Raw genomic sequence first — 20,352 nt, forward strand, 5'->3', positions numbered from 1 at the left:
TCACAAAATTTACAAGGCGGAAAGAAAGGTTGTTAACGCAGTGAATACAGTTTTAGCGCGTGATGCATACAGGTGGTAGGTGTTTCTACAGAGGTAACTTCTACAGCCTAAGACTACGTGCACTTTCCCGATGAAATTGATCGGCCGCAAGCGGTTCATTTTAAGATTTAGAAGTGTAGAGGTGGTTCACTTCTTTGCTGGGGCAGAAACGGCAGCGGAGACCTCGAGACCGCATCTCGTGGTCGTGCGGTAGCGTTCTCACTTCCCACGCCCGTGTTCCCGGGTTCGATTCCCGGCGGGGTCAGGGATTTTCTCTGCCTCGTGATGGCTGAGTGTTGTGTGATGTCCTTAGGTTAGTTAGGTTTAAGTAGTTCTAAGTTCTAGGGGACTGATGACCATAGATGTTAAGTCCCATAGTGCTCAGAGCCATTTGAACCATTTTTTGGAGGCCTCGATCACGGCAAGGAAAATGCTTCCAAAAAATTTCGAAAGAGTCTTTCGGTCTTCATGGACGGCAGTCCGATGCGATGCCTACAAACTAAAAATGTCCACTGGCGTCGCACATTGAGATTAATTTTATGAAAAAATTCCTGAGAATGTATCTTTTGAGCAGAGCTTTGTACGGAAGTGATTAAAGATTGTGGGAAAACCGTAAAATAAGAGAATAGAAACATTTAAGATGTTGAAAATGAGATAGACTTATACTAAGATAGGAAGTGTGGAGGTTATCCGCAGAATCGGCGAAGTGAGAAATATATGTAAAATACAGGATTATTATAAATGATTGAAACGATTTCATAGATTTGCTGTTGGTATATAATTTAACAAATGGTGAAAGGACTTTGCACAGACATACTAAACTCAAAAAGATTTTGTTGCATATTACCAGTGCTCCATAAGTGCCTCCCTACCGCTTCCTCAGATATCAAGCCGACAATCGAGTTCATCCTCGTTCGGCGAGGAATGTCGCTATCAGTGTGTTGAAGACCACTGCTGACGCTGGGGAGAAGTTCTGGTAGGTTTGGTGGCGTAGCAACTGAATCTTTCACATAACTTCATAAAAAAAAAATCCGTAGGATGAGGTTGGCAGAGCGTGGAGGTTGTGACAGGAATTGTTGATAAAGTTCACTCACCATGAAGGATTCATCGCTTTCTCAGTTTCATGTTTGAGAATTCACAACACAATGGAAGTGTGAAGGAGTACCATCCTTCTCGTAAATGAAGTCCACACAGTCCATCTCCAGTTGTGGAACTAGCCAGCTCTGCAGTATGTCCAGATATACTTATCCTAACGGCCTCTTTGCATAGGTAAAAAGGGATTGTAAACTTTAAATCGTGAGGCTGCACAACACACATTAACTTTTGGTGAATGCCGAATGTGTTGCACTACAGCGTAGGGATTTTCTGTTCCCGAGATTCGCACCTTGTGCCTTTACGTTATCCCATTCACAAACCAATGTCGCTTTTCTTTATATTGAGGATGAATTTATCATAAAACCCCTCCTCTTTCACAAGCTGTTGTCACTGTCTCAAAAATTTAAAACGTCTGACATTGTTATCGGGAGTCAGGACTTGTAGCTTATTGCGAGAGGTAATGCTTCAGCTTCAGTCGTTTTCTTAAGATCTTCCAAACGGTTGATTGTGGTATGTTCAGCTCTCTGACTGGTCTCTTCGTCTACTTCTGCGGGCTACGTGCGAAATTCGCCCGCACGCTGTCAACAGTTTCTTCACTCACTGCAAACCGATAAATTGACGTCCCGTTGCAGAGGCATTCCGAAGTTTTAAACAGCGCGTACCATCGTGGAATGGAGTTGTCAATTGTGGATCTTTCTTGAACTTTCTTTTTGAAGTGTCGTTGCACTGTTTGCCAGATTGATGTGAAAGCATTTCAAGCACAGTTCAGGATGGTCCACTGATCGTCACCGGGCCAAACATCTCACGACATAAGCGTCAAACGAAAAAACTACAAAGAACGAAACTTGTCTAGTTTGAAGGGGAAAACCATATGGCACTATGGTTGGTCCGCTAGATGGCGGTGTCATAGATCAAACGGATATCAACTGCGTTTTTTAAAGTATGAGCCCCCATTTTTTATTACATATTCTTGTAGTACGTCAAGAAATCTAATGTTTTAGTTGGACCACTTTTTTGATTTGTGATAGATGGCACTATAATAATCACAAACATATGGCTCACAATTTTAGACGAACAGTTGGTAACAGGTGGTTTTCTAAATTAGAATACAGAACGTAGGTATGCTTGAACATTTTATTTCGATTGTTCCAATGTGATACATGTGCCTCTGTGAACTTATCATTTCTGAGAACGTATGCTGTTACAGCGTGATTACCTGTAAATACCACATTAATGCAATAAATCCTCAAAATAATACCCGTCAACCTCAATGCATTTGACAATACGTGAACGACATTCCTCTCAACAGCGAGTAGTTCGCCATCCGTAATGTTCGCACATACATTGACAATGCGCTGACGTATGTTGTCAGGCGTTGTCGGTGGATCACGATAGCAAATATCCTTCAACTTTCCCCACAGAAAGAAATCCGGGGAAGTCAGACCCGGTGAACGTGCGGGCCATGGTATGGTGTTTCGACGACTAATCCACCTGTCATGAAATATGCTATTCAATACCGCTTCAACCGCACGCGAACTATGTGCCGGACCTCCATCATGTTGGAAGTACATCGCCATTCTGTCATGCAGTGAAACATCTTGCAGTAACATCGGTAGAACATTACGTAGGAAATCAGCATACATTGCACCATTTAGATTGCCATCGATATAATGAGGGACAATTATCCTTCCTCACATTAGCCCGCCAAGTTCGCTAATGTTTCACTTGTCGCAGCCTTCGTGGCTTTTCCGTTGCACAATAGTGCATATTATGCCGGTTTACCTTACCGCTGTTGGTGAATGACGCTTCGTCGCTAAATAGAACGCGTGCAAAAAATCTGTCATCGTCCAGTAATTTCTCTTGTGCCCAGGGGCAGAACTGTACACAACATTGAAAGTCGTCGTCATGCAATTCCTAGTGCATAGAAATATGGTACGGGTGCAATCCATGTTGATGTAGCATTCTCAACACCGACGTTTTTGAGATTCCCAATTCTCGCGCAATTTGTCTACTGCTGATGTGCGGATTATCCGCGACAGCAGATAAAACACCTACTTGGACATCGTCATTTGTTGCAGGTCGTGGTTGACGTTTCACATGTGGCTGAACGCCTCCTGTTTCCTTAAATAACGTAACTATTCGGCTAACGGTCCGGACACTTGGATGAGGGTCGTCCAGGATACCGAACAGCATACGCAGCACACGCCTGTTGGGCATTTTGATCACAGTAGCCATACATCAACACAATACCGACCTTTTCCGCAGTTAGTAAATGGTCCATTTTAACACGGGTAAGGTATCACGAATCAAATACTGTCCGCACTGGCGGAATGTTACGCGATCCCACGTATTTATACGTCTGTGACTATTACAGTGCCATCTATCACAAAGCGAAAAGAGTGGTCCAACTAAAACATTCATATTTCTTTACGTGCTACACGAATATGTAATAAAATGGAGGTTCCTATATAAAAAAGGCAGTTGGTATATGTTTGACCTATGGCAGTAGCCGGCCTGTGTGGAGGAGCGGTTCTTGGCACTACTGTCTGGAACCGTACGACCGCTACGGTCGCAGGTTCGAATCCTGCCTCGGGCATGGATGTGTGCGATGTCCTTAGGTTAGTTAGGTGGAAGTAGTTCTAAGTTCTAGGGGACTGATTACCTCAGACGTTAAGCCCCATAGTGCTCAGAGCCATTTGAACCATTTTGAACCTATGACAGCGCCATCTAGCGGGCCAACCATAGCGCCATCTGGGTTCCGCCTTCAAGCTAGACGAGTTTTGTTTTTTAGTAGTTTTTTTGTTTGATGCTTATGTCGTGAGATATTTGGCCCGGCCACTATCAATGGACCACCCTGTATATGCTTTCTCGACGCCTGTCGCAATCTTGCCTAACTGCTTACTGCTGCTTTCTTGTGGCAGAAATCCAAAGTGCGGCTGCAACAGTACAAAACTTTCTGAGTTTTTCTGTATGAATGTTGAGTTTTGTGACAATTTGTCAATTAATGTAGCTGCAGTGAATTTATGAAATCGCTTCAATAATTTTTAATAACGTTGTACTAATAGAGGGGGACAGGATAAGAGGACACCTGTTAAGACGACGATGAATATCCTTCGGGGTATTTGAGGGAGTTGCAGTAAACTAAAACTATAGAAGAAGACAAAGTCTGGAATATATCGAACGAATAACTTAAGCTGTGTGCACGTACTACTTTACGATGAAGAGGTTGGGGCAGGAGAGGATTCCGCGATGGAGCGCATCGCATGCGTCAGAAAACTGTTGACGGTGTCCAGTTTACGGGGACTTACACAAGACTTCGACTTTCCGCGCTGAACAGTGTCGAGACAGTATCTTCAGTATTGCAATGACAATGTTCCCTCATTGGTTAAACCACCGCACAGGGCGGTCGAAAGTGTTTGACGAACGGTCGTCGCGTCGCCTTGTGGAGTGGTAGGCAGTCTAATGGCTCTGAGCACTATGCGACGTAACTTCTGAGGTCATCAGTCGCCTAGAACTTAGAACTAATTAAACCTAACTAACGTAAGGACATCACACACATCCATGCCCGAGGCAGGATCCGAACCTGCGACCGTAGCGGTCGGTCGGTTCCAGACTGTAGCACCGAGAACTGCACGGCCAGTCAGGCCGGCGGTGTGCAGTCTACCGCGAGGTCGCCGCTGATTTGAATGAGATGAGTCAGGGAATTCATTTCTCTACGATAGTGCGGAGGCAAACGCTGCGCATAGGTCTCAGCAGCTGACGAATGACTAAAGTCACTATGCATTCTCCTAACTTTAAGCCATACAGTGTACAAAGCAGATGAGTACATTATACATGTACTATCAGGGAAACATATTTTATAAAAAAACATGACGCGCTGAGAATTGGAGAAAATCAGCAACAGCTAACACTATATTGTGTGAGGGACAACCGCAGCCATAAACAGACATCTTGAATAACAAACGGTTAGCTGCTCTTGTAAATAATTTGTATTACGACCAATGTCGTGCCTAGAAGCCACGTCAGCAGGTTACAACTGTTAAATCAGAAGAAAACGTTCGATCCAATTATTGTCCTAATGATTTCCACAAGGATGATCGGCTTCGTAGTGTACTGCACATCTTCAGATTTGTTAAAAATTAATAAAATACATGGTAAGTTTGATCGTATCTTACTAGCATAAAACACACTTATGATAAATATAACAGTATATTCGACACCGAACGTAGCTACACAGCAACAGGTCCGCTTCAAATGCTGTACACAGTATCCTGAAGTCACTAAGGTATGTACAATACGATGGCCCAGTACTTCATTCTTGGTCTACCATTGCTATTGTTCCTTCTTGGTTCTCGTACATATTGTACATGACTCGTCTTTTCCTACAGCTTGCTTCTATTTTCTCAGAATTTTGGATCATATTGCACTATTTTACAGTGTCGAATGCTTTCTATAGGTTGACGGATCCTGTGAACATGTCTTGCTTCCATTATCACGCGTAACGTGAGAATGGCCTCTCTGGTGCCACAACTTCTCCAAAAGTCAAACTGATCGTCACCCTGCACATCCTCAAGTTTCTTTTCTGTTCTTCTGTATATTACCCTTGTCAGTTAACTTGGATGCATGATTTGGTAAGCTGATTTTTCAGTATTTCTTTCCATCGTCTGTCGTTTTTCTCTTCGAGATGGTGTGGCTCATGTTTTTCCGAAAGTCTGATGTTAGTTCTCCAGTCTCATAGATTCTACATATCAACTTGAATAGTTTTATATTGCCACTTCCTCCAATGGTTTTGGATATTGCGAGGGAATGCATTTTATTCCATCCGCTATATTTGTTCGCAAGTCTTCAAAGGCTGACTAACACTGGAGACCCTATGGGTTCCACATCGACTGCCAAAACTTCTTCCTTCACGGCATCAGACAGTTCATTCTCCTCAGTGTACTCTTTCTACTTAGTTGCTCCTTCCGCTGCAATTACGAGCTAAATTACCGTTGCACTCTCAATCCTAACGCTCTTTCTTTGTTTCACTAAAGGTTGTGTTGGGTTCCTTCGACTATCTCTTTTTCGATTTCTTCAGATCTTTCCTGCTGCCATTTCCCCTTGGCTTCCCTTTACCCTTTGTTTATATCATTCCTAAATAGCTCACATTGCTTTATCTCTGTCTTTCTGCCGAGCAATTTTGTACTTTCTTCTTTAATAGCTCAGTTGCGGTATTTCTTGATTTACACAAGATCTTTTATCTGTTATATTTCTTGTATCTATGTTTGTCAGGCTCCTGTGATCGGCCGTTTTAAAGATATCTATACCTCCGTAATTGAACTGTGTACTACGGTAATCATCATCGCAGTATCTACACCCTTAGAGGACTTAAAACGCGTCCCTTTATTCCTGTATACCTTCACGTCTTTTGAGTTTTGAACACCGTATTCGCTATTACTAGCAGACATTTATTGTAGAATTCAATTAATATTTCTCCTCTCTCATTCCCACCACCAATCACATCTATTTCTGTAATTCTATCTTCTATTTCTCCCCTACTACCGCGTTACAGTCATCATGAGTATTAAATTATCATATCCCTTTACATAATGAATTATCCGTTCAACATTATCACATACCTCCTGTATCACTTCATCTTCTGTTTGTATGGTTGGCATGTATACCTGAACTATTGTTGGAGTTGGACTGCCGTCGATTCTGTGAGTACAACCAAATCATCGAATTGTTCACAGTGACTCATTCTCTGCTCTTCCTTCTCATTCATAATGAATCCTACTCCCATTATATCATTTTCTTTTGCTGTTGATATTACCCTGTTTTCGGCGGACTAGTAATCCCAACGATCTTTCGAGATCACTTCACTGACAATCGCCTCCCCCCCCCCCTCCCTCCCCAGCCCCATTATCTAAGATCAGTTGCATTTCTAATTTCATATTTTCTAGATTCCCTGCTACGTTCAAGTGTCTGACATACCACGCCCAGAGTCGAGAAATGTTAGCGCTTCGCTCGTTACTTAGTCTTTTTCTCATGGTTACATCCTTCTCGTCAATTCGCTCCCGGAGTTCCGAATGTGGTACTAATCAGGAATCTTTTGCTAATGGAGAGATGATCAAGATGCTTGTTCAGTTACAGGCTTGTGTTCTGTGGATCACATTATGTGTCTCTAATGCAGTGGTTTCCATTGCCTGCTGCATCCTCTTGCCACTGATCGCCTCTGACTCCTCCGTCTTTTATGGCGACATTTCCCCCGAAGAACCAGAGGTTTCTTTGACAACTTCTACGTGTCATTCTTGCGGAGGGGCCATGCTAATCTTCTCTGTGTCGTTCCAGTTTCCGCATACGTATAGACGAAGCGCATATTGACAGAACGAGGGTGACTCCTTATATCAGAAGTCTTCCGGTTTTCCCACAATCGTTGATCGCTTCCGTACAATGCTGTAATCCAAACACACATTCTTAGGAATTTATTCATAAAATTAAGCTCGATGTGTGACACCTGTACACATTTTTAGTTTCGGTGTATCGTGTCGGGCTGCCGCTAACAAAGACTAGAAGACGCTTGCGGAATTATTTGGAACCATTTTCCTTGCTGTGATCGAGGACTCCGCTACCATTTCTGCCCTGGCACGGAAGTAAGCCCCATCTACACTTCTAAATCTTAGAGTGAACCGCTTGCGGGTGATCAGCTCGATAGCGAAAGTATACGTAATATTAGGCTGTAAAAGTTACCGCTGTAGAAGCATCTACACCTGTTTTCATTATCAGCTAAAACTGTACTCACTGCGTTAACAACCCTTCTTTACGCCTTGAACAGAGATATTAGAGACTTGTAACAATAAATTAATATAAATGAGTGTAAAATACCTGTGTTGCTAATACTGTCAAGGGACTCATACTGGCTTGAATCATGCCTAGCCAGCTCCACCGACAAGGGCATTCTATGCAAAATGCAAGGTAGTGGGTTCGAGTATCGGCCCGGAACACATTTTAAAAATGCCATTATGTTTCAAACCAGCACACAGTACTCTGAAGAGGATTCATTCTAGAGCAATACCTATTTTTTGCAACGTCTGGTGGATATTTCTAGGAAAAATTGCTATTTACGTCATTCACTTGTATCCTGAAGCATTACCGACTCCATGAATTTCATTTTAGTCTATTCATAGTGCGGTGATAAAATCGGGAGGCAGAGAAGCAGAACCACATTTGAATGGAATAAACAATTCTAAAACTCGAAATTCGATCGTTACAGAGGCGCCAGTTTAGAGACGAAAACTATGCAGGCCACAACAGCCAAGCAGGAAGCTCGTACTACTAGTTCGGTGCGAGACTGCCGAGTGACGGTCGTGTCGCATGATTGCGAAGTCACTTGTCTCTTTGTTACTAATTCTGAGAGCGTTTAGGATAGCAGTAGAACATAGTTCTTTCCAGCCGAGTCCCAGGAAGTTGGTAGTGCGGGAAAGGGGGTCGCAAAGGAGAATACGTACGAGGAAATCATAAGTTGTGGCATTTGACTAACAGCCAAGAGAAGCCTCCAGAAAACTTTCGTTGGAATTAGGGGACTGTAAAAATTTTTACTTTATTTCTGGGCCCTCGGGATTAGCCGAGCGGTCTAGAGCGTTGCAGTCATGGACTGTGCGGCTGGTCCCGGCGGAGGTTCGAGTGCTCCCCCGGGCATGGGTGTGTACATTCCTGGAAATGGAAAAAAGAACACATTGACACCGGTGTGTCAGGCCCACCATACTTGGACACTGCGAGAGGGCTGTACAAGCAATGATCACACGCACGGCACAGCGGACACACCAGGAACCGCGGTGTTGGCCGTCGAATGGCGCTAGCTGCGCAGCATTAGTGCACCGCCGCCGTCAGTGTCAGCAAGTTTGCCGTGGCATACGGAGCTCCATCGCAGTCTTTAACACTGGTAGCATGCCGCGACAGCGTGGACGTGAACCGTATGTGCAGTTGACGGACTTTGAGTGAGGGCGTATAGTGGGCATGCGGGAGGCCGGGTGGACGTACCGCCGAATTGCTCAACACGTGGGGCGTGAGGTCTCCACATTACATCGATGTTGTCGCCAGTGGTCGGCGGAAGGTGCACGTGCCCGTCGACCTGGGACCGGACCGCAGCGACGCACGGATGCACGTCAAGACTGTAGGATCCTACGCAGTGCCGTAGGGGACCGCACCGCCACTTCCCAGCAAATTAGGGACACTGTTGCTCCTGGGGTATCGGCGAGGAACATTCGCAACCGTCTCCATGAAGCTGGGCTACGTCCCGCACACCGGTAGGCCGTCTTCCGCTCACGCACCAACATCGTGCAGCCCGCCTCCAGTGGTGTCGCGACAGGCGTGAATGGAGGGACGAATGGAGACGTGTCGTCTTCAGCGATGAGAGTCGCTTCTGCCTTGGTGCCAATGATGGTCGTATGCGTGTTTGGCGCCGTGCAGGTGAGCGCCACAATCAGGACTGCATACGACCGAGGCACACAGGGCCAACACCCGGCATCATGGTGTCGGGAGCGATCTTCTACACTGGCCGTACACCTCTGGTGATCGTCGAGGGGACACTGAATTGTGCACGGTACATCCAAACCGTCATCGAACCCATCGTTCTACCATTCCTAGACCGGCAGGGGAACTTGCTGTTCCAACAGGACAATGCACGTTCGCATGTATCCCGTGCCACCCAACGTGCTCTAGAAGGTGTAAGTCAACTACCCTGGCCAGCAAGATCTCCGGATCTGGCCCCCATTGAACATGTTTGGGACTGGATGAAGCGTCGTCTCACGCGATCTGCACGTCCAGCACGAACGCTGGTCCAACTGAGGCGCCAGGTGGAAATGGCATGACAAGCCGTTCCACAGGACTACACCCAGCATCTCTACGATCGTCTCCATGGGAGAATAGCAGCCTGCATTGCTGCGAAAGGTGGATATACACTGTACTAGTGCCGACATTGTGCATGCTCTGTTGCCTATGTCTATGTGCCTGTGGTTCTGTCAGTGTGATCATGTGATGTATCTGACCCCAGGAATGTGTCAATAAAGTTTCCCCTTTCTGGGACAATGAATTCACGGTGTTCTTATTTCAATTTCCAGGAGTGTATGTTTGTCCTTAGGATAACTTAGGTTAAGTAGTGTGTAAGCTTAGGAACTGATGACCTTAGCAGTTAAGTCCCATAAGATTTCACACACATCTGAACACATTTTTTATTTCTGGGATAACAAATGAGTGACAATATAAGAACCCAGTTGAGTGTATGTGTGGCTGTATGTGTATGTAACGGTGCATAGTCGTCGACTTGTTCGACGTTACACCTCACATGTTCATGCTGTCCATGAGATGAAGAGAATTTGGACTCAACAAACTGGCGGTGCAGCTACTTGGGTAGCACTGCTTCCTCATCCCTAGTTTCAAGGATCTAACACTCAGTCCCATCTCCTCTCTGTATCTTCCGGCCCCAGATCTCCCCTTCAGCTTATCCAGTTGCTTTCAACTGCTGCCTGGTATATCACATCGTTACGCCCTCCCTTCTGATCCTTACCTCCTTACCTGGGAGCTCAGAGTCAGGTATAACAATATCCACCCACATGTGGCCGGATGATACATTGTCATCCGTATAGGAATTCCTATCTGAAATGGCCAGCCATCCTCATTTACGCACTGCTAACTCAATTTAGTTGAAGGCTGTTGTTTTTGTATTGCAATCTCGCTTGTCGTTTATGCTGGTACAAATGAATATTTTTATTCGTTAAAACGGTCTGGCACAATCCAGACGTAGGATAGTGGTTTAATATATCGCTTCTTCTTCTTGCGGACTATCTACGGCTGGCGCTGCTTCTCCGTCCCCAGTCGCCGTCTTTCCCTGTTTTGACTTTCCTCAACGTCCATTTTCTGCTTCCATTGCCTCCTCCATTTGCTTTCGTCAGTTGCGTCGTGGCATACCCACTTTTTCCGCTGGGTTGCTATCCTGCTATCCATCATAGTATCCTATTTTGTATCCTGTGTTCATTCATCCTGTTCACAATGCCAAAATTCATCAGCTGTTTTTTGGATGTCGTCACAGATGTCCCTATCCAATTTCATCCATCTATTGCAGTACAGCTTGAGCTTCGTCTTAAGTAATCCATCTCAGTGGTAAGCAGTTTATTCTTATTTTATTCTCTAATGTCCCAGGTTTCTGATCCGTTCAATACTACACTGTAGTGTTACACCTTCTATTCGTCGCTCTTCCCTCTTTTTCCCAAATAACAGAGTTCATTGCCCCTGTTACAGCTCGTCCTTTATCAGTCCCACTAGTGATTTCACCACTACTTGTGCCCTATTTATTGAATAATACACCAAGATATTTCGCCTTTTCCACACCTGCAATTACTTCTCCACCTACCTTTAAATTATTTACGCATGTACATCTTGTGGCCAGCCATTTTTGCAATCCTCCTTAAGCTTTCTTATCAAATAGCTCACATCATTTTCTTCTTCTGCTAGTGCAAAGCCGTTCAGCCGCAAAACACAGGCTAAGTATCTTGCTGTCCGCTACTGTCACTCCCATGACCTGGCATTTCCTATGCCAAGTCTGCAGGATTTCTCCAAGATAAAGCTAAAAGAAGCTCTGTGAGAGCCCACATCTCTGCCGCAGACCCTCATTCACCTCGAAATCTTCTGTCCAACTATTCCCAATCCTTACTGTCGATATGTTATTTTCATATAATTTCACGGTAGACTTTCGCAATCATTTATCCAACTCTGCCTCTTTAGAATTTTCCCACAGTTTATTGGTGTATGCTTTGTCATATGGTTTCTCAAAGTTAAGCAATGCAACGTGCGCCTCCAGTCCAATCTTCGTGCGTTTTCACGTATTATTTTCAATGTGAAGATGTGGTCCATTACCAACCTTTCTGCACAGAATCCTGCTTGCTCTTCTTGCTGCTTATGACCTGTTCCTTTCTCTAACAGATCTATCAGTACCTTCGAGTACAGTCTTCCGACGAAAGGGATCACTGCCAAATGCCTGTAGTTTTTTGGGTCATTACGTGACTCTTTTTACGCATCGATGTTATGCAACATGTTTCCGCTCTTTCAGAGAGCCTCTGGGTATATTCATCCGTATTCCGGTGCCTTCTTCATATTACAGCTCCTGCTGACTTCTTCATATTCCAGTTCCTCATAGCCTGTCGAAGAACTTTTATATCTGAACGCCATAACTCCGTCTGTGAATGAAACTGCAATACAACCACACAACCTTGGATTATGAAATAAGAGACAGTACCATGCAGAAAATATTTGCAGGATCTGTCGCAGAGCGATGATTAGATGGTGGAATAGAACCTTCTTTTTGTTACTTTTTTTGTATAAATCACAATTTGGAGGTGGACAATTCTCACATATTTTAAAAAAAACCTCTATACATGGTGACTTTTTTCTGTGCATATGAAAAATTAGCATGCAGAAAGAACACATAATTTGCTGAAGGAAGATGCTCTTCCATTTCTTCCTGTCGACGGTTTAACCAATAATTAACGCGAATTTTTTGGTTTGTAGGAACGAGCTTGGGTCATCGCATGTGAGCGAAAGTGCAGCCGTGACCCGATGTTCGAAAAAGCAGCCTTATAGGAGACTTCCTGGTTCGTGTTGTCAATACGCAGCGGACATATACAAGGGATTGTAGTCACTCGAAGTAGCTTTAAAAGCCAAGCTCGGAGGTACTTTTTACTTTGTTCACTACTTAGACTTTTTGTGGCGTTTGCGACCGACGTGCTTGGTTTAGACGAAGTGGCTCCATAAAACATTTATTGTATGATGATTTTTCGAACAACTTAATTAGTTCCAGCTTGTCGTTTGCGGTATCTCTGTAAATATTACTTTGTGTGAAAACTGGTGCATTTTTGTTTAATTTTCCATACGCATACGTTATTGAAACGCCCACTAAATTACGCATGGGTAACAGGTAATTAGGACTGTGGAAAGGGTCAAGCGAGTTGCGGTCGGATTCATTTCACAATTGTAATTTATTACCATTTAGTTCACAAATACACTTTTGAAAGAATTAAATTTGCTTCCTGGCTGAAGGCCTCCAAACAGATGCTTCAGAATAAGTTCATTTTCGGAAAGACATGACACACAGTTAAATTTACGAATAAGATAAATCGTATACATATATGAGATCAGCATGCGGAGCGGCTGAAGGTCACCATATTAAATCTTCAAAATTCCAAATATGCTATGATGATTACTGAAGGTAGAAGGCCACAATGTTTTAAGATGCTAACAGGGATGATGGCCCACAAGGTGCGCAGAAAGAGATAAACAAACACAATAAGGTGGTGGAAGGTCGCAAAGTTAAATTCTGCAAATTAAGGAAATATATATTGCAACAATCAGTAAAACAATACATTAAGTTAAAAAATTTCCTTTTTGCAACACCAACGGCGGAAGGCCCACAATAACTTGTAAGATCTTTCAAAGGAAATTACAGTAACCTTTCAAGAGCAGAAGGTGATAATGTTTGGACTAGAAGGAAACTCTGAGAACATGTTTCCGGGACTGAAGGGACACAACTAACTTTTCCAAATTAATAATCTAAAATACAGTTAAATTGCAACAACATTAACACTGCCAAAAGGATAATTAAGAGAACAGTACTCAAGAGTCTTCTGTGGATCGGTGTGCCCTCGTTCACTTAGGCGAGACAGGTAGCGAGTCGAACTACATTTAATTCGTGCGAACCCAAGCATGTGACAGTCACGGACCGACCGACCAACCGCTTGCTTGCCACAATGGAGTGCACTAGTATTCAAGTCCGCACCCCCCCCCCCCCCCAAAAAAAATACAAGTATCACTATCCCCAAACAAACGCGTATGTGAACTGAGCTGCCAAAACTATACACCATGTTGGGCAACAACAACAGCTGAGGAAAAGACAACGCCTAAAAACTGCGTTAGCGGCCAGGGCAGGTAACAAGAACACTAACGGCCATAAGGTAGAAAATTCCACCGGTGTACTTGACTATAGTTAAATTAAATTGATGAATTTTACCTGACAGTTACTATTTCGAACACTTCACTCGTTGTTGCTCCCAGGAAAACCTCCACAGGCCGCGGTGGTCTCGCGGTTCTAGGCGACTGCTACGGTCGCAGGTTAGAATCCTGCATCGGGCATGGATGTGTGTGATGTCCTTAGGTTAGTTAGGTTTAAGTAGTTCTAAGTTCTAGGGGACTGGTGACCACAGCAGTTGAGTCCCATAGTGTTCAGAGCCACTTGAACCATTTTTTGAAAACCTCCACAACAGCAACGTCGGAACCAACAACGTAATGCTCAACACCACTCAACTTTCACGCCCTGGATCGGCGATCGACGATGCTCGTAGCTGTCGAACAGCTCCATACAGAGTCCGACATTGCGCAGAGACCGCCAGTGGCCCAGTCGACTACGCCGCACAGAGATGTCCTCGGACCAACCGACCGACCAACAACCCACCAAAAGTCAGGTCCGGTATAAGTGATGCGTGGCGGCAACGGGCGATGTCCACGCAGGGCTCACTGCTGCTGCAAGCCGGCGACTGGCTGGCCCGGCCTGCGCTCCAGACGCGTTGCAACTGAATGCCAGGGCCCGACTCACGACGCGAACTGCCGCCGTGAACTCTCCACGCGCGTTCCGACTGAACCCTCTCAGAATGCCGACAACATCTAAAATAGTCGTCAGTGCAAAAAACGCCAACTACACATACAGCCTCACAAACACTTGCACGAAGACCTGAACGATACCCAACAGTAACCAAGCACGCACGAAGTGAAATCGGGAGTCGATGCTGTAGGACGACCGTCCGACGATCCAACCAGACCGTGGCCCAGCTCAAGTGATGCGTGGCGGCAATGGTCGGGCGAGACATGTCGACGCAGACCTCACTGCTGCTCCAACCCGACTGCACTAGTGCTGCATTGCAGCTCCCCGAATGGCAGGTTCGGACTGCGCTCCAGACGCGTTCCAACTGACTGGCAGCCCGAACTCGCTATTTGAAGTGGTCTAGGACAGACAGGACCGGGAAGTAATAGAAGTCAAGAAAAGATATTACAAGAGGGGATATATAGGTACCCGCTGCTAACACCGCTCATGGTCAGGCAAAGCAGCAACTCAGTGACAGTAGTAATTTAAATTAACGTAGTGAGGTGCAGGTACGTTTAACAGGGTGTAAAATACATGATGGCGGGAACACGAGCCACGCACGTCTCAGTTATTTGATGTTCTATATACGAGAAAGTCAGCTTGTCTAAAAAATGGATGTGATGTATTTTAGCATTACTCTGGTAAGATACAAGACATGTCAACCGAACATGGTGCACTTATAACTATCGAAAACCATCGTGTTGAAGTAGTAACTTCGTGAACTGTACGACAGACGAACATAATTGAAAAAGGCGCTGATCTAATAAGTAATTCATAGTGGTTCTGAAATCCTCACGATTCTCCTTCGGGCAACTTTGTTTCTTGTATGAGTGTTCTTTTACCCTACCTCCTGGAGGGGAAACTATAAATTTCTTTACAAATACGTTTTGTCGTAAATTCTTTTAATGGCGACTGTGTAAAATACTTTACTTTACGATTTGGGTTCTGTAATTACACTTTTAAAAACAGGTACTGAAAATTAGTTAAATTATTAGGTGATTGTCTATAGAGTTGATTTCTTTTTCCGTCTAACGGTAGCTTGGGATAAACAAGTAACCATGCAACATTTCGTTATTGGATAGTTTATATACAAAAATACATCACGATTTTGGTTTTAAAGGGACCTAACTGCATCGTTATCAGCTCCTCCGCTCTCTCGAAGCGTTCGAAGAAGTAGATGTGGTAGTTTTTTTATTTCATAGTAATAATGCCTATATTTTGTTCTTGAATGACAGCTAAACTAATGAAATTTATCCGTCTATAATAAAATTGCAAATTTCAAAATAAATGGTTTGTATCTACTATATTCAAGAATGTGTTTAAGAACATAGTCCATTGGAATTCAGAAACAGAGAAACGGATTTTGTGTGTGTGTGTGTGTGTGTGTGTGTGTGTGTGTGTATGTGTGTGTGTGTGTGTGTGTGTGTGTGTGTGTGTGTGTGTATGTGTATGTGTGTGTTTTACAGCCTAGCTTTTAAAACACGGAACAATTCAACTGGACAAGGTTCGCACAGAATATTAATTACAGGAGTTAGCAGTTTAGGCTGCTAAAAACACTGTAGCTTCGTGAACTGTACGACAGACGAATGTAATTGACACGTAACACGAATGGTTAGCTCTCAGTCTGGGGTGTCCTGCCTAATTTCATGACGAAAGATTCAGTGCAGTGCTAATATCTTCAATTTTAAAGACTAGTTTCCTTACACAGTAGTTTATCTTGTGGATGCTATTCAGTTGTCACCTGATGGTAACCTGATACGCTGGAAATAGGTTTGTTATATACCAATATTGTCGTCACAAAAAGGTCTTTTCAAACTTACATTCAAAATATATTAGCAATTCATCACATTTGGAAACTGAAGATCTCCCGAAAACATACTATCTTGAGAATTCACCATGCTGAAAACGTGTAAATATCAAATGCGGAGCTAGCCATGATGACGCTAAGACGAAGATGTAATTAGATAAAATTCTCTAATGTTGGTATCCTTGTGGTATCGGATCAAGCAATTGAAGAATTTTGGCTACCAAGCGGTTAATGCGGTTCTCTTAGGCAATAGGTATAGTCTAGTCAAAACTGCTGTTGTAAATTTATCTTATACTCTGATATTCAACGGGGAATTTAATTATTCAGCGTTATCGTATCCATGGGATAACTTAATAATAACAGATGTAACAGTAATAATAACAATGAAATAGCTTCAGAACGTTGCTATAGCTATTTGCAGGACAATTGATGGAAGGAAACTGGAGATTCGACACCAATGAGCACGTACATTAGGGACACGTCTCTGTTTGTGTTTGGCGCTCGGACCCCGTAAGTCAGTTGAAGTGCTAGGGAACCACGCTGAACCATCGCCCCTCACTAGCCGTTCATAAGTCACGTAGATTTGATGAAGCAGTGTGCAAGGCGCACGTCCATCTCTACAGCCTCCCAGGCGTGTCCCGTAGAGTGGAGCGCAGGTGCACTAGAGGGCTAGCCGAGCACCCTTATGGCCGTGGAGTGTTTATCGAACCAGCGTGGCACAATTCGCGCGCGGCCTGGTCGCCTATTGTGTCGGTGAAGTTACAGTCTCCAAGGGCTGCGCTAGGAGAAGGACCATCCAGCTGGTCCCTGTAACACTCACCTGTGCGAGCAAGAGATAGATGTTGAGACTGGACCATGAGTTGGGCGTCTCGGTCGCCAAATTCTAGTTGCCGCATTGGGACAGCAGTCTCTCTGCGTCTACATCTACATCCATACTCCGCATGCCACCTGACGGTGTGTGGCGGAAGGTACCTTGAGTGCCTCTATCGGTTGTCCCTTCTATTTCAGTCTCTTATTGTTCGTGGAAAGGATTGTCGGTATGCCTCTATGTGGGCTAAAATCTCTCTGACTCTACCCTTATGGTCTCTTCGCGAGATATACGTAGGAGGGAGCAATATACCGCTTGACTCTTCGGTGAAGGTATGTTCTCTAAACTTTAACAGAAGTCCGTACCGAGCTACTGAACGTCTCTCCGGCAGAGTCTTCCACTGGAGTTTATGTATCATCTCCGTAACGCTTTCGCGATTACTAAATGATCCTGTAACGAAGCGCGCTGCTCTCCGTTGGATCTTCTCTATCTCTTCTATCAACCCTATCTGGTACGGATCCCACACTGCTGAGCAGTATTCAAGCAGTGGGCGAACAAGCGTACTGTATCCTTCTTCCTTTGTTTTTTGATTTCATTTCCTTAGGATTCTTCCAATGAATCTCAGTCTGGCATCTGCTTTACCGACGATCAACATTATATGATCATTTCATTTTAAATCACTCCTAATGCGTACTCCCAGATAATTTATGGAATTAACTGCTTCCAGTTGCTGACCTGCTATTCTATCTTTCTATGTATTCGCAGCACATTACACTTGTCTACATTGAGATTGAATTGCCATTCCCTGCACCATGTGTCAATTCGCTGCAGATCCTCCTGCACTTCAGTACAATTTTCCATTGTTACAACCTCTTGATATACCACAGCATCATCCGCAAAAAGCCTCAGTGAACTTCCGATGTCATCCACAAGGCCATTTATGTATATTGTGAATACCAACGGTCCTACGACACTCCCCTGCGGCACACCTGAAATCTTCTCTCCATTGAGAATAACATGCTGCGTTATATTATCTAGGAACTCTTCAATCCAATCATACAATTTGTCTGATAGTCCATATGCTCTTACTTTGTTCATTAAACGACTGTGGGGAACTGTATCGAACGCCTTGCTGAAGTCAAGAAACACGGCATCTACTTGGGAACCCGTGTCTAAGACCCTCTGAGTCTCGTGGACGAATAGCGCGAGCTGGGTTTCACACGATCGTCTTTTTCGAAACCCATGCTGATTCCTACAGAGTAGATTTCTAGTCTCCAGAAAACTCATTATACTCGAACATAATACGTGTTCAAAAAATCTACAAACGATCGACGTTAGAGATATAGGTCTATAGTTCTGCACATCTGTTCGACGTCCCTTCTTGAAAATGGGGATGACCTGTGCCCTTTTCCAATCCTTTGGAACGCTTCGCTCTTCTAGAGACCTACGGTACACCGCTGCAAGAAGGGGGCAAGTTCCTTCTCGTAGTCTGGGAAAAATCGAACTGGTATCCCATCAGGTCCAGCGGCCTTTCCTTGTAATACTATTTCCAGCGACCTATTTACACAATTTTTTATTTAATAGTGCTAGAAAACATGCCTCATCCAATCAAAACATTCCATAGATGATCAGTCCGTTACTATAAACGTTACCAGCTTTCTACAAACAGGTGCTACATAATAACATGCATTTTAAATGCTGTGTGACCAATGGGCTTCTAGGTAGTTGCCATCCGATCTTTTAGGGAGCATGTAATTTGACACAATCGAGTTGCCAATGTGAAGAAAAAATTTTTTTAAGCGTTATATCCGAGGACAAGAAATATTTTTCATCGCTTGGTGGTGAGTACCGCTGGGTTTCGCCTCGTGCGGGCTGGCTGCGCTGACGCCGCTGGCAGGCGCTAATGAAAAGCGGCTGGAGCACCTGACCACCACACGGGGTGAGCGAGTCGCGCCGAGTGCAGCCGTGAAACGGGCACTGCTGGCGCAGCCTGGTTTTACGGCGGTAGGTGTCGGCATAGGTAGGGGGTGGGCTGAGGGGGGGATCTAGGTCAGCAGCGTAATGGACGGCCAGCAAATAAGCTTAGTTTGCGGCTCTCTGTCCGCTCCTGTAGTCCTCTTCAACAAATTAGGTGACTGCAGCAGGTAGACGCCCGAGGCGCGAAAATACGGATCGCTTACCAGCGTTGTGACATTACGTTGTCAGTATCTCAGAAGGTGACGTACGACTTTTCAAACTGACAAAAAAAGTTCTTGCAGGTATATGAATTACACTGGGGGACTCATTTAACGTAATTGATTTTTCGTTAGATTTAGTGACGAAACCATGTTTATAAGCAATGGAACCTGTAGTAAATGTAGTAGTCACCGATGGTCATGTTACAATTCTCATTTCGGTAAAAAATTCCAGTTTCGTTTATTCTTGTGTGATAGGGGGTGATCGACGGTGTAAGCATAATTTTGTAGGAACTCACTTTCGAAGCAGAACTAACAGATGAAAAGTGTATTTAGTTCGAAAAACGGAAAAGGAATACAAAATTACAAAGTGATAAAGAATACAGAAGAGTAAACTGTCACCAAAAAATCCATTTATGACTACACATAAAAGGTGTTTAACGGTCTTAGTATTAAACGTCAAGGGACGACACTGCACGCCATGGAGAACAGTTTTATTGCAGTCAAAATGTTCGCTGATGCTTCCTAGCGACGATAGGCATCTTCTTAGTGAATTCATTGACCCCGGTACAACAATATTTTATCGAATCAGCAGGCTCTACAAACAACGTGTGCTGTTATCTGCATACTACTACTCTAGTAACTTGATTGAATGATGTTCAATAAGAAAACGTTAAGAATGAGCATCTGGAGCATACACACGCGTCAGAAGGCCTACGCCCAGTTGCCTCTCGGTTGCATAACAATAATAAAAACACGGCTAATT

The 20,352-nt window shown here is 44.2% G+C and overlaps 1 protein-coding gene and 1 non-coding gene across 2 annotated transcripts in view; both read right to left on the reverse strand.

Moving 5' to 3' along the window:
• The window catches only part of LOC126355582 (glutamate receptor ionotropic, NMDA 2B), a 1,429,141-nt gene that overhangs the window by 374,679 nt on the left and 1,034,110 nt on the right, over positions 1-20,352 (reverse strand). The gene's annotated exons all lie outside the window — the stretch shown is intronic.
• Positions 7,385-7,494, reverse strand: LOC126357178 (U6 spliceosomal RNA). The gene has a single exon (XR_007566150.1). It is a non-coding gene; the product is annotated as a U6 spliceosomal RNA (small nuclear RNA).

This window comes from Schistocerca gregaria, chromosome 3 (genome assembly GCF_023897955.1).
Source record: "Schistocerca gregaria isolate iqSchGreg1 chromosome 3, iqSchGreg1.2, whole genome shotgun sequence".
NCBI lineage: Eukaryota > Metazoa > Arthropoda > Insecta > Orthoptera > Acrididae > Schistocerca > Schistocerca gregaria.